Source organism: Chelonia mydas, chromosome 7 (assembly GCF_015237465.2).
Source record: "Chelonia mydas isolate rCheMyd1 chromosome 7, rCheMyd1.pri.v2, whole genome shotgun sequence".
In the NCBI taxonomy this organism is placed as follows: Eukaryota; Metazoa; Chordata; order Testudines; family Cheloniidae; genus Chelonia; species Chelonia mydas.
In genome coordinates, this window is record NC_057853.1 from 86,021,920 (window position 1) to 86,037,960 (window position 16,041).

Below are 16,041 nucleotides of genomic sequence, written 5' to 3' on the forward strand. Positions count from 1 at the left end.
CTGTTTCACTGCTACCTTTTGTTTCTGACTCAACCACTAATTGTTTTACCATGTCTCACATCCTATGTCAAAATTGTGAGCTTTTTGGGGCCAGGCCCATCTTTTATTCCCTTTTGTGTACAGCGTCTAGTACAATAGGACACAGATGCCTGATTTAGGTCTATTAGCGCTAGATGTTCCCAGTATATCATTTTTTGTAATGTTTGAGTTCTAAGCTACACCTTGCTTCACTTTCTGTAAATGACCCAAATGGTACCTAGTGCTTCTGTGGGATACTCTTCAGTATTCAGTAAATGCTTTCCCATAGTCTGTATTTTAAGTTATTTTTTTTCACCCTTTCTGTGGTGTTGCTAGGTGATTTCTGAGGCGTAATAGCCCAGCTGAATGCAAATATATTAAACAACCACACTCCAGAACTGAAATTGACTGTACTTCCCACCCAAAAATATCAGTCATCAGAGCTTATGCAATAAAATTCACATGCACACAAGGGCAGGAAATAGAGGAAAAAATAGTTTTTTGCTGTTTCTTAACTGTCCAGAATCAAATTATCAGCTGGCTAGTGGAAAGGCTTTGTTTTTCCTCCCCAAGTTACTGCAACAGAGCCAATTTGAACTTTGAAAAACATTATTTCTAGATGAATCTTACTTTATCTAAACCATTCACTTATCCCTAATTTAAATCTTAAATAAAAGCATAACAGTCAGTTGAAATCTGCACTGTATTTGAATAAAGGCCCTTTCTCAATTCTGAAGCCAAATCCTGTTGACGTAGTACCACCTGTAATCAGAGTTGCCAACCCTCCAGGATTGTCCTGGAGTCTCCAGGAATTAAAGATTGTGATGTGATGAAACCTCTATGAATCATCCAGCCAAAACTGGCAACTCTAGCTTCAATGCCCTTAGGTATGTTATGTAAAAGAGAGAGCGAGACCTGCATTGATTCAACCTCTTGAATGCTGGTGATTATCCAGTTTGTGGTATTCCATTTTACTGGCATACAGATTACAACCTGCTATAGTTATAATTCTCTCTTTCCCTGCCCCCCCCCCCCTCCACCCAAAGCTGGCAACCACTTTCAAATTTACATACAGCCTTCCTGGAAAATTCTTATTGCTTACCTACCCTGACCAACAGGTACCTACCTTGACCAACAGAACTCTGATTTTAATCAATTAACATAATGTGTAGACAGATTAATAGCCGTGACACTCCATCAGCTTTTGGCATGTGCATTCAACTTGCAAACCTTATAAATCCCTCAGATGTATTTTTGTTATGGTGAAATGGCATTTAAAGATTCCCTGGACAACTGGAAAAGTACAGTATGAATTAATAAGACAAAAAATACAGCTTTGGGGTTTTTTTGGTGTTCTTTTAAAGGAGCAACAGGTGACCAGTGCTTCCCGTGTATATATAGTATCAGCCAACAATGACAATTATGAGTTATTTCTAGCAGGGTTTATTTATTTAAAAAAAAAAAAGATTCATTTGGGCATTGCACCAGTTTTTTCCAGCCAGTTGTCTTTCCTCTTGAGGGAATAAGCTGTTGTCTCTTTCCTCTAAGGAAGCTTATAGTATGATGGACAAAATGTCAAGCATAATTAGACAAAAAGACATTGTAAAGCCCAATTGTGGCACTTCATCTTTCAGAATTTTCAGAGCCTATAGTCTATTTTAGACACCCTCAAATTAACACGTTATCTAGACTGAAGCTGACAGATTTTTCTTAGATCACAGAAAACACAGCCCTCCTTCCTTTTTTTCTTAGTAGCATATGATTTTCCTGAGCGCTACAGTGTAAGATGTAGTGCTCCACTTTTCACAGGGATTCTGGATCTTTGAACTGACCAGTATGTTTGCATATAGATGTGTCATTTTGACAGTGTCTTGCCTATATAAAATAATCATCAGCTGCAGGTAACAGTCAATATCCTAATTTTATTTAAATTGTGTTTTAATATTGATGCCATGTTGCATGAAGAAGATTACAAACTGAAAGCTCAGTAGATTTATAATCTCCTATGGGCCTTTATGTAACATCTAAAGCAATTTTTTGTATTGGTACAGTAAAGCTCTTACTTTAGGAAGGAAGAATCATTCACTCGCTTCTGCTATTGAAAAAGAGTATATGTCCTACTTACCATAGGGAAATTGCTGTGGTATATCAAATGCCAACGGTATGTTAACTGTTGGTAAAACTGACTTTTTAATGGCATCTACTATACCTGGTTCATCAGTTAATGGGTTTTCTGCTTTTCTCGAGAAGCAATTTCTTATTATGCAGAAACCAAAGGCTTTCTAAGTTAGAAATGAAGCTTTTCCATAAAATTACTTAATTAAAAATTCACCTGGAAGTAGAATATGTGGTGACATTTGCATTTTACTCAAGAAAGGTCCATGAAGAGATGTCTGACAGGTAGGTTTAATAGCAGTTAAATGGACTGTTAGGTTCCTATATACCTTAACCACCAAAACTACTTTGCAGAGTTGGCATTAATCAGTTATTTCTTTTCATTAGTATAAAATAGTAAATACTATTTTACTTTACTAATTCTGGTGACATAGGTACCTATCATGAAGATAGCTGAAATGTATGATTTTCCTTTGGTGTTGGCAGGGAGGCATTTGTAGTTTATAGAGTTCTGCAGGGAAATTATTATAACATATGGCCTCCAATAGGATTACTGTGTACGTTTCAGCTGTCTTTTTTCTGTACTTACTCTGGATATCCAGATAGATGTAGTAGGAAAATATCTAGGGTATGTCACGTGGGGATCTCTTGGAGAAGGTGGCAGTGCAGCCTGTTCAGTTTTTACTTTACTGTCAGTTTAATTTTAATGATAAAAATCAATCATTTACATTTCAAGTTTGTGGGGTTTCAAATTCTGAAATGTGTGAAACAAACTTGTTACCCCCTAAATTTTCAAAGTAGTAAACAATCTTTTCTAGTTGTAATTGAACCATTCTACCAGGCTATCAATTTAAGAAAGGTAGGTGGTGGTCCTGATTTTCTTTATCTTCAGCTAATATTTCTTTCATATGGTCTGGTCATAAAATTGATCCCTGATCTATTGAGATTGCATACAATGCCCTTAACTTCAAAAAGACTTTCAATAGCTGCAAAACAGTAGTTTTTCTATTATGGTACCACCTTAGAGATCTTATGGTATAATCAACAATCACAATGTAATGTTGGTAATCTGCTGTATTCTCCTCCCACTGCACTCACTGAGTAGGAAAAAGAAAAGGAGTACTTGTGGCACCTTAGAGACTAACCAATTTATTTGAGCATAAGCTTTCGTGAGCTACAGCTCACTTCATCGGATGTAGCTCACGAAAGCTTATGCTCAAATAAATTGGTTAGTCTCTAACACGGCTGTTACTCTGAAAACTGAGTAGAAAGTGAAAGTTTTGAAGGTGCTTTTTTTGGTCTGTTCCTGTGCAGTAGAAATAGGCCTCCGATTGGGAAAGGCCTGAAAACAATAGTATGGGTCAAGAATGGGCCTGTTATCTTTGACCACATATCCTGAAACTGGAATAACAAGTCAATCAGACGACTTCAAGTCTATGTGGGTGAGGACCTCGGAGCTGGGTAATTCTCCCTTGATTACTCAGCCTGAATTTCATAATAAAGGTTTCTCACTGGGGTTCATTACCTTTGTGTTTCTCACTGTCTTGTGGCCATGTTTCTGACCAAGAGTTTTATCCCCATGCTATTCAACCAAAAAGCTTAAGAACCCCACTGGCAACTTGAAGGCTAGATGCGGGTAATTTGCTGTTTTGTACAGTTATGCATGAAAAATGGAGAAATCTCCTTCAGGTGAGGCAACTTCATCTATCTCATTCAGACTCATAGGATGAGGGCTTTATTGCCTCATTAGGTCTGGTACACAGAGAAATGGGGATCTCTGAAAACTCCCAAGAAGTTAAAGTAGAAAAGACTCAACCTGGTATAGTTGGATATGCTAACTTCTTAGACAGACCCACATTTAAGAGATCTTGTGTTGTGTCCAACAGCCAACTGTACTCCAATACACAAATATGACCTAAGATAGTCATGGATGTACTCTGTGACTAGCCTCAGCCCCGGACATTGCCAAGTGTTCTGAGACTATAGTACAGCTCCTAAAAAACAATTGGGAAATGCAGTTTAATGTTGACATGAGCTTCAGCAAACCAAAATGAAATTTTTCTGTTCTGGGAATGTTGTATTGCAAACAAATGTTAATCTAAACAAAGCAATTTCTATTCCATGGAATTTTTCAATACTTCATCTTTTTGGTTTCAGTTCTAAACGGCAACAAATATTGAATTGTCAGAATTTTCCATGGGATGGAAATTCCAAATTTTGTCAGATCTAGTTTGAAGGCCTTCTTCAGGTTTAACTCTTCTTGATAGTGTTGTGGAGTAAGGATAATTGAATTTTCTGTCCCCAGGACATGCCATTAACCCTCACTTGCCCTGGTCCAGTGTGGTATTCACACCCACTTGAACTCTACAGTCTTTCTGAAAGTCCTTCACCAAAAAAAGGTAATTGAGGTTTGATATGCACTGTACTGCTAAGAGTCAAAAAATAAAAGGCACATTTTAAATTATATATCACCTAAAGTCTTCATAATTTCATAAAAGAACATAAGTGGGCAACAGAAGCCCCCACCCCCAACAATACAGAATAACATTCATTGATCAGAGTGCCTTTTTTTTTTCCAGAAGGTGGGACAATGGTAATGTAAGAAAAAGCACTTATGTGAAATGTATGAATATTATAGCTCTGCTAAGAGGTTGAGAGAGGTCATGGATCCACAGGACTGTTATCATACCTCCACTTTTAAACGGCCTCTCGGAGGGAACCCCTTTACAGTGCTGGGCCTCCATGGAGTCCCACTCCTTCCTCCAGATAGATCATGCAGCCTCACCACGTACTAGGCTGAGCTACTAGGCTCCAGCATCCTGTTTCACACCATGAGCTCTGCCCAGTGAGTCCAACTGAGATTGGTCCCTGAAGAGTAAATAAGTCTTTACCAGGAGTCAGTGTAAGTATTTGTAGTGACACCAAAGCTGTGCTCTCAAAACTGAGTAGGATTTATTATTCCACTGGAACATAGCATTGGAAGTCCTTAAGTGAGCATAGAGAAATACAGGTTAAAGCATAGTCCATTCTGGTGAAGCCAGAGCAATTCACCAGCCAAGCTGTAGTGAACTGCATTTTTAGTCAGTCTCTCTCTGTGACTCTTCCTTAGTCAGTCCCAGTAGAGAGCATCAGCTTCTTCTGTAATCCACATTTATTTTGTATAGGTCACCTCACAGGCCTTTGTTCTCCATGAAAGGCCATGCTGAGTTCACAACACCCCTGCCAGAGCCTGGGTCTCTGCTCAGCTTCCCCTCTGAGAGGTGTTGATTGTTCAGATATTTAGACTTTCTGTTTATCTGGGTCAGTTTCAACCATTTCCTTAATGACTCTCTGTTCATTGCACCCAGACAGCAAAGTGACATATACACTTGTTTCCTGTGTCATTGAAGGAGCATTATCTCTTTTGCCCTCACCGGGGGGCAGTGCAGAGTTTAGAAGGAAATTGAGATACACATAAGATTCATAAAAATATTACAGAAAATTTCCACTTCATCACAAGAGGCTCTTTTTGTGCGTTGCCCAGCAGGGATGGTAAATCTGTTGTATCAAAATGTTCAGAAAATGTCTATCAAATACATTTTCTGAATACTCCATGAAAGTCAATTTGCGTATATTAGCATAATATTGAGCTATTTATTTTTAAAATGCAAATCAATTTGTGTTCAACTTGAATTGAATTACCAAACAACTTTCTGCCACAGCCAAAAAAGTCATAAAAATCTAAATGAATTCTTGCAAATGTTTATCCTATCTACTGTATTTCACATTTTTTGAAGTAAAATGTGTAGTGCTGTCAGGACTTTAAGCAAATTATTCTTTGAAAAATGAGGTAGCGGCATGATTAATAAGATTCTCTTTCACATGCTCATCTCCAAACAGATAAGGACCATTTATAAGTCAGGAACTCCAGCTACCTATTACTTTACAAACCTCAAGGCCTAAACATTCACAGGCCAATATCTTAAGGCTAGTCTACACAGCACCAACAAACTACTCTAAAGGGGTGTGATTTGTAGAGTGCTCTGACTGCCTCCTGTTGACCCTGCTTGTGTACTCTGAAAGGTACCTAGTTTGTGTTCATGTAGTCCTATTTCAGAAGTTAGAATAAGCAAGTTAGTACATTTTACAAATCACACCCCTCCGGCACACTTTGCCACACCATGTAGACCCGTCCTTGGACTACCACAATGTGAAGATAAATATTTTAGATTATAGGTGCAAAGTATTAGCTACAGATGATAAAAGTCACACTTTACAATTTAAAGTAGAGTTAAAGTAATTTGCGTAATAATAATGTGATCAGAACTAATAGTTATTAAATATATTTGTTTATATTATGTAGAGTAACAGTGGAATCCTTGTTCAACCAGATTGCTTTTCTATCTGTATAGTGCTAGTAGTTTCAAAATGTTTTCTGAATAGAGGGGGTCTGTGTTAAATTAAATGGAATTAATGCACCTACAGAGTCAAAACGGTCAGTGTGACCCTGTTACTTGACACATACCACTTAAACTTTGCTCTGAGTTTTAAGTACTAAGACTTCACTCCACTTGAATTCGATGGCAAAATGTATCTTTCATTAACAATACAGAACAAGAAGGGAAAACCAGAGCATTTGAAATGTAAAGTATCAAGTAAGTCTTGATTTTAACAATATCTTTTATTCCCCTTCCCTTTAGCTGTAAAGTGTTTTAATAAGGGGAAAAATGCATTTTTGTCAATCTTTTAGATAGTCTTAGCTATCCTTTTTGAAGAAAAGAGAAGGTAGTTGAGATGGTCTGGAGCTGCTATTGTTGTTGGTGTTAAAATCCTTAAAGGAAAAACAAGACATGAACTCAAAAGGGGAAAGAAAAGAACAGCAAAGATAGAGAAAACAGTTTCTGTCTGGTGCTCACTCCTATGTCTAAGTACACCTGCTAAAAAACACAGGCACAGCATATGGGCTTATCAGCCACTCGGAGACTGACAAACTTGTACCAGCATAGGGCTGTTTAGAGCATTGCTTTTAGCTGCTTCACTGGTTGGCCACTTAAGCCAGACTTATTAAATAAAAATGGAGAGGGGGGAGAAGAGAGAGGAAAGAGAAGAAATAAGGTGGGGAAGAAAAATCACACTTGAGGTAGGGGGTGACAGCAGGAACCAAGTCTAATATTCTAAGTTTTGTTCAGGATTTAGCTGAAGCCAGTGAAGGTGGTGGTGTCCTCTGGGTCCCTTTCTGTGGCCTTGTGTGATCAGGATGCCTTTTAGGATCATGATAGTGAAGGCATACTGTTATGGTGAATTCCAGAATCCTCAGTGATGTGTGTGACAGTGATAATGATCAAGCTTGCTCCTTTTAGTGCACCCTTCAACACCTGGGTGTTATGATTCCCTCACACAGTGTCTCCCCACTTTTTTTAGGGGGTGGGGAGCAGAATAACCTATCCCCTAATTTTATCCACAATTAGGCCTAATTTCTGATAGATCAAATTTATTCCATTAATTCCTGATTCCATTCTTCTTTTGTTTACCATACATGATAACACAGTTCTTAAGGGGCATTAGTTGACATTTTTGTTTGGACTAATTCTTATTTTGGTCTTTTAACTTTTGCTGACTGTTAAATAATTTTAGGTAACAGGCTGACTTGGACATTTCTTTCTTTGAACAACTTAAAGTAAAGACCTCTACAGACATTCAAGAAACAAGTAGTTCCTTCCAAGCCTTTCCATGTGACTTATTTGAGTAATGACTACAATAAACTGAGTATGGTCTTGTTCAGGCCCAGGATTACATATGTGTTATAGTTCAACTCTATATACTGCAAGAGTCTCCCACAAACCTCCTGTGTACCTTTCCTTTATTAAAACAAAAGTATTCTCTTTTAAGTAGCACAAAATTCAATCTGTAACTGTCTTTTTGAGTCAAACATAATGACTCAAAACTAAGTAAATAATAATTTAAAAAGGTAAAACCCCTGTCCTACAGTACCCTGAGCATAGTCCTTTGCCTAAGTTTCCCAACTTTGTGGTGTGATTGATGGCTATTAAGCTATTATATGTTACAAGCATGATATTTTATTCTGGGAGCCCAAGAGAAATAAGGGATGAGCTATTGTTCATTCACATGAACAGGGGGCACACTGTATTTGTATCAATTTTACCTCCCAATTTGTGAAATGCTATTAGTACTGCTGCATAGAAGATCCTGAATGGTTTGCTCCTTATCTATATTGTATTTTGTTGTATTTTGTCTCCTGGAGTCCTTTTATCCAAGAAAAGCAGGTGTATTGCTAGGCAGCATAGTATAAACTTAGTGATGGCAAACGAGCTATGTACAAAGACTATTTTATTATCTGCATTGTAAGTGCTAAAAATAAAAAAGTACTGTACCTGTGACACTGTCAAAAAACTACTCGGCTTCATACAAACGCCACTCAGTCAAGGCAATCTGTTCACAAGTTTATTTGTATTGGTTTTTTTTGCCGTAGCACTGATATTTGAATTTTAATTTAGTTGTGATACCTGTATGTCATAACTTTTGCAACACAAAGGCAAATAGACGGTGCTAGAAAAGGCTGTTTTCTATTCAGTGTTCATTTTATATTTCTTACAGTTCAAAAGAGATTTTGCAATAATTTACAATTTTGATTTTTTGATTTCCCTCCTGTGTGGAACCTGTCTTCAAGGAAAGTATGAACTGTCAGATTTTGTAAAGCTTTGTGAAGAGTATTATTAGAGCGTGGACCTGCTGGACTTCACCTCTAGTGGGTTCCACTCAAGGGAAGAGCTAGATGAAAAGGTTTTTATTCTTTGCAAGAAGAGATGTTTGCTATACCCAACTGAACAGCCCCGAAAATAAAAGTTTTAACATGGGAATCTGCAAAGGTTTTGTACCAGTGTCTCTCTGGAGTAGGATATGGTGGGAGAAACAGTGAAGTAGTGTTAAACAAACAAACATACCAAAAAACTAGATAAATACATATACCACAAATAAATAATCATAGCATAAACTTTTCTTTTTTGCTGCAGCCATGGGACAAACTACATTTATTTGCCGTCTTTGACTTTCTGTACTCTGCTCAGCAGGGCTAATCCCAACTAAAGCTAATCAGAGAACAATAATCCCTTTTTGTTCTGTATTGGAATAAAACCAGAAATGTTTCAAAGAGTTTCATGAAATGGGTGAGAGAACATGCACATGCATATTTGCATCTCTTAGTTTAGTTAAGGAGTACTAGGGGCACCTTAGAGACTAACCAATTTATTTGAGCATAGGTGAGCTGTAGCTCATGAAAGCTTATGCTCAAATAAATTGGTTAGTCTCTAAGGTGCCACAAGTACTCCTTTTCTTTTTGCGAATACAGACTAACACGACTGCTACTCTGAAACATCTCGTAGTTAGTTACACTCTATACACTGAAACCTAGGTCTTCCACAAACCAGAGGAATGCCCTAGTGGGCATTGCCCTATAAGACTGTGGACCTAGGTTTAAGTCCCTGCTCTGCCGGAGCCAGCGCACAGTCTTTCATCCCAGTTCACTCCAAATTAGGTAGAGCAGGGACTCAAAACCTGGGTTTCTCACATACCAGCTTACCATCCAGTTTCTCTTTGTGTGCCTCAGAACCAAAAACATTCTGACGAAGGTTTCAGAGTAGCAGCCGTGTTAGTCTGTATTCGCAAAAAGAAAAGGAGGTACCACAAGTCCTCCTTTTCTTTTCTTCTGGTGAAAGTTTTGTAAAAGTCTACACATCTCCCTGAGATATATCAGCTTTGTGAAACAGCATATTTTGTTGAAATTTCATTTGGGCAAAAACATTGCAATGGGCCTGTCATAAATATAAAGGGAAGGATAACAACCTTCCTGTATACACTACTAAAAAATCCCTCTTGGCCAGAGGCACAAGATCCTTTTACCTGTAAAGGGTTAAGGAGCTCAGGTAACCTGGCTGGCACCTGACCAAAAGGACCAATAAGGGGACAAGATACTTTCGAATCGGCGGAGAGGGGAAAGGTTTTGGTCTGTCTGTTCTGTGTGCTTGCCGGACACAGACCAAGGAAGCAAGCAATCCAACTCCATTAGAATCAGTAAGTACTAGCAAGGAAATGCGTTAGCTTATTTTTGTTTTGGTTTGTGATTTTCTCTGTGCTGAGAAGATGTATTCCTGGTTTTCTTTTTGTAACTTTAAAGTTTGGCCCAGAGGGAAATCGTCAGTGTTTTTGAATCTGATTGCCCTGTAAGATGATCTTCCATTCTAATTTTACAGAGGTGCTTCTTTTACCTTTTTTCTTTCTAATAAAGTTCTGTTTTTTTTAGAATCTGATTGGGTTCTTTTTTAGTGTCCTAAAAAAACCCAACGTTGGTCTGTGCTCATCTTGTTTATTCTCAAGCCTCTCCAGGAAAGGAGGTGTGGAGGCTTGGGGGGATATTAGCGGGGAGTAGGAATTCCAAGTGGTCCTCTCCCTGAGTTTGTCTAAATCACTTGGTGGTGGCAGCGTTACCTAATCCAAGGTACAAGGAGAATTTGTACCTTGGGAAGATTTTAACCTAAGCTGTTAGAAATAAGCGTAGGGGGTCTTTCATGCGGGTCCCCACATCTGTACCCGAGAGTTCAGAGTGGGGAGGGAACCCTGACAGGGCCCTTTTCCTAACATTCCAGTACTGTCAAGCAGTCTTCTTGTGTCAGTCCTTCACTGATGTTAATACTCTATGGTAACTGATTGGTAAATGCTGACATTTTAAAATGGCAACCACAATATAGATGAAATGTCTACTACAATGGTTCCCAACCCTTTTTTCTTCTACAGCACACATTGATCTCCAGGGGCTCTTGCCCCACCCCTGACCAGGAGCTGCAAGAGGAAAGATGAGTCCACCTGTTGCTCTCACAGAAGGGGCGGGGGGAAGAGACAGATTGAGCTCTGATTGATTGCTACTGGAGAAGGTGGTGCAGTGAAGCAGACAGCCAATCAGAAGGTGACTCCGCCCCCTTGTTTTCACATGTAGTTTTTCAAAAAAATCCACAGCACACCTGTTCCAGCCTGACTGTACACTGGTTGGGAAACATCAGTTTGCTATAACATTGCATTGTGCTGGTTTACCTCCTGCTCCCTTAAACATAGTTGTTGTAGGGCTTTTTTATCCTGTTCTAAAGATGCATAGGATAAGAGTACTATTAACATCGCTAAATTTAAGGTTGTGAGATCCAGTATGGTAGACACAATTAGAAGGTCACCATTTAACACCGGTTACCATACTGTAATGTCTGATACCACCATTTCTCTCTATACTTAGAAATAATTACAGTATCTCAGATACTGCTGTGTAGACGTGCTTAGTAAATATTAATTCCTGAAGGATGTTCACTACTATACTATACCAGTGATTCTCACTCTTTCCAGATTACTGTCCCCCTTTCAGGAGGCTGATTTGTCTTGTGTACCCCAAGTTTCACCTCACTTAAAAACTACTTGCTTACAAAATCAGACATAAAAATACATATGTACAGACATATAAAAATTACAGCATACTATTACTGAAAAATTGCTTACTTTCTCATATTTACCATATAATTATCAAATAAATTGATTGGAATATAAATATTGTACTTACTTTTCAGTGTGATATTTGAAACTATTTTTCACTTGAGCCTGCGGCTGAAGCATGTAACTTAGCTTCACGTGGCCCCCTGTGGTGTGGGGTCCCAGGCAATTGCCCTGCTTGCGACCCCCTAATGCTGACCCTGCAATTGCAACCCCCCTAAACCTGTCCCATGACCCCCCCTGGGGCTACAACCCCCATGTTCAGAAACAATTATCTAGATTAGTTGAGTACCCCCTGGAAGACAGAGTACCCCCAGGTGTACACACATCCCTGGTTGAGAACCACTGTACTATACTGTATAAATGAAAGATTATTTGGATGTGTATAAACTTTTGATGTCTTTTACAAATACATTTAGCACTGTTAAAATGCAGCCCTGCCTCAAATGACACTGACAGCATAAATGGGGTAAATTAGAGGTGAATTTTGATGTGGGATAGCTGCTCTTCCATGCACATACTCTTTTTAAAACCGTATGTTTGGGGCCTCCCTGTGCTCACTTCTCTCCAAGCCCTAGTCCTGCCTTTCTCCAGCCTAGACTCTGCTCTGCCTCCAGCCTTTTCCATTCCAGTCCTGGCCTAGCCTTGCTCCTCCCTTCCCTGACTCTAGGTAATCTGGTTCTGACCTTTGTCTTGGATACTTGGCTCTGGTATTTGAATTCTGACATTTTGACTCTGATTCTCTGGCTCTGAGTTGACCTTGGATTCTGCCATTTGGACTCCAACCACTAGGCCAGACTCCAGGTCCAACCACGAGACTTGATTGCCTGCAGCCCAGTCTCCTGAAAGATGGATACTCCCCATTGACTTCAACTGGAGTGGTGGGTGCTCAGCACTTCTGAAAATCGGGCCTTTAGTCTTTCTCGGAATGCTGCTTTCCATCCAAACTGGCACTTCTCTACTCTCCTTTTCCTCCTTCATCTCAAAAGACATATCATTCACCTGGAAAGCAAATAACTGAGATATGGGTTTAAACTCTGATTCTACACACTTGGTATTTCAGTGCACTGCCACTAGGACAGCAGCCTGTTTGTGTTTCGTAAATATAAAGTAGTTTGGTAATCAGCTACTCTGAAGCTCATCATTATTAGATGTTTGAGGTAGGTGGTGGTTTTTTTCGTTAATGTCCTATGATGTTTCAAGTCACACTTTGTTGCCATCGCTACACAGAGGATGCAGAAATGAATTTTGAAAAGTTTTTTTCTTTACTTAAGGACCCTATTGTCCCCATGCAGGCTGTTCCCATATAGGGGACTGGATGCTTAGAGCTTGCCCTCAGGGAACTTCCTAATTCTCGAGTGAGTGAGTAGGGTTTCCCCTCTTATTAAGAAGTGGGGTTTGTCCTCAAAATTAATCAATACTCCATGTCCCTGCACTTTTCACAGAAGCAGACTTACTTGCTAGCAAATATATATAAAAAAGAAACAGAAACCAAAAAAGCAAAAGAAACAACAACAACAAAAAAGACAAGAACATGCAAAGCACCTCATTTGTGTTTCTATTCTGTATAGGTCCAATAAAGAATAGAGACAACTGTATGTTATTGAGTTTGCAAAAAACCCCAAACCTTACATAAATAAATTACATTGATTTGGACATATTAATTTGTTTTTCCTAAAGTTATTTAATTTTTTTGGAAAAATTGTCGTAGCAGCCACCAGCAAGAGTTGGTGATTACACTCTGAGGTGACCAAAAATTTTGTTGTGATAACCCCTGCATTAGGGTGACAATTATTTTCCTTTTAAAGGAGCAGAATAGAGGAAATATAAAGTCTGGGGTTGATACTTTACTGTGGGTGCATTAAGACAATTTGAACCTTAATGCTAGCTAGGGCAGCTGCTTTCAAGCCCAGATTCACCATGGTGTGGTGGCTAGAGAGAGAGATGCCAGCAGTACAGTTGCCACCCTTCAGTAGGGGAAGACAGCTTCAAAATCCAACTGCAATGTCACAGGAATTCTGCTGCTATGAATTTATCAGGAGATGGTTCTGGCAGGCAGCTGAAAGTCTTCTATAGTGCTTGCCTCCGTACATTCAATCCCTTTGATTAGTTACGTATGTTTAATTAACAGGTTTTAGTGTTTGCTCCAACAGTGATTGTGTGTGACTGTATGTACATATTACTGAGATGAACATATGTCCTATGAAACCACCATGTCACTATTAAACAAAAAAAATTGTTAGACAGATGAAGTGGGTGAGATGATGTATTTTATTGGACCAGCTTCTGTGGGTGAGAGAGACAAGTGTTCAGGCTTACAGCCCAGACTTCAATAAGAGTTCTGTGTAAGCTTAAAAGCTTGTCTCTCTCTCTAATCGAAGTTGATCTAATAAAAAAAAAAATTTACCTCACCCATGTTATCTCGCCAAGATCCTGGGAACAACCTGGCTACAAGAGTGCATATACAAAAAAAATGTTGACATTTTCAGTGATTCTTTTAGATCATGGTTGATGGTTTAGTGTTCATTGTATTCACTGACTGAGTGGAAAGTGATTATGAAAGAATGCTGGGATATCATAGTACTCAAAAGCAAGATTCGGTTAACAGATCTGAAATAAAAGCCAAAAGATGGAACTTCAATAATTGTTCTGTGACTGTTAATGTTTCATCATAAGGAGCATGGAATCAATTTTTTTTTTACCTTTATAACATTGAAGAATTTATCTTCACATCTGTTGTTCTGCCTACTTATGTAATACATCTTAGAACAAGTTTGGGGTCTGAACATTTGAGGTGCTGAGGCCCTCCTTCAGTCCCTTTCCTTCTAGACTACGAAACCCAAGCAGATTCATTGTATACACCTTCAAGGTTTTTTAGATTTACAGTCATGCTCACTTATCTTCTAAAGTTGGTTATCCACTTACGAGCTTAGTAACAACTTAGATTAGTAACAACTTTGAAATTTTTAGCATTCTGCTCTGTAAATTAATTATGTTAAAAGGACACCTTTTTCCCCCAACAGATCTCTTCCCTTTGTGCATTCTATCAGAACTGCCAATTTTTCTAGAAATAAGTTTTTACTCTCTTGCCTCTGCTAGCACTGGATACTACACAACTAGGTGAGTGGATTCTAACCTTCCTTGTGTATCCTCTACAGAATTATTTGCTAAATTCCAGTCAGCAACACCTGTACATCCCCATTGCTAGCAATGTGTCACTGAGGACATAATGTGGCTTGTGAAATTTATATTGCAGTAGATGGTACATGATTAAAAACCCAGCTTGATTGTCAAGAGCCCAGCAGAGTTTGCAGGGCTGATGCTTGGGGGGGAATCTATTTATTTGTAAACTAAGCACATTTGATATGGGAATAGTGAGTGCCGGTAAACTTGGGACTCCACACTGCTTTTTTTTTTTTTTTAATGAGTCACTTTTCCATGTAGAACTGCACTTTAGAAAGTAAAGTGCTGTATCTTAAAAAAACAAACAAAAAAAAAACCCAACAACAAAAAAACCTTCTTGGAGTATAACTAGATTAAGACATTTCTCTGGGACAAGACCTGAAAATGTAATATAAGGTTCTCAGACTTTGTGTGACCCTTCTGCGCCTAAGGTATGGAAAAATTTCTCCACTACTATGCCATAAATGTATTTTAAAGAGAGTAGTTAGAGCTGCTTTCTTCATATATTTTTTTCGAAAATAATCAATGTTGCTAATCATCTTAAACATATGGGCAGAAAATACATTTGTTGTTCTGTTTTGTTGTTGTTTTTTACTAGTTAGGAGAAAGTGGTGGTATAGTTTTTCATTGCCAGCTGATGAAGACTGAGTAAAGACTTGTGTAAAAGGAGCTTGCTGGATCAGTTTTAATCTTTCATTCTTCAGACGGTAGAATAATTCCTTTGCTATTTGATTGAAAGGTTGTGTAGGAGGAAAAATGGCTTTAGTGATCTACTGCCATGAAAGCAGTAGACTGGAGTTTTTTAGTTTGCCACTGAGGGTGTTGCATATATTACTCTAATCTGCTGAGATACAAAGGGTTTGGCAAATATTCCTAGTGCTCCTGTGTGTATTTGAGCATGTTTTTATGGATTGCACACCACGACAGATACAAAGAAAGAGACAAGCATGGGCTTTTTAGCGGCCTGGTTACTACTTGGAGAAATCCCCTGGGTCTGAATTATGTAGATGAAGGAACAGAGAAGGGTAAAACTTACTGTGGAATCATTCTGTTTCTTAGTTATTCAATCCACATCTCACTAGAACTTTGAGAAATTAAAGTTATTTGGCTTGTATTTATGCTGCTGTGGAAAATCAGCTTAGGGCTATGCTCTAGGAAGCAACTTTTTAAACATGAGACACTTATACTGTCTTCATGAGTCCG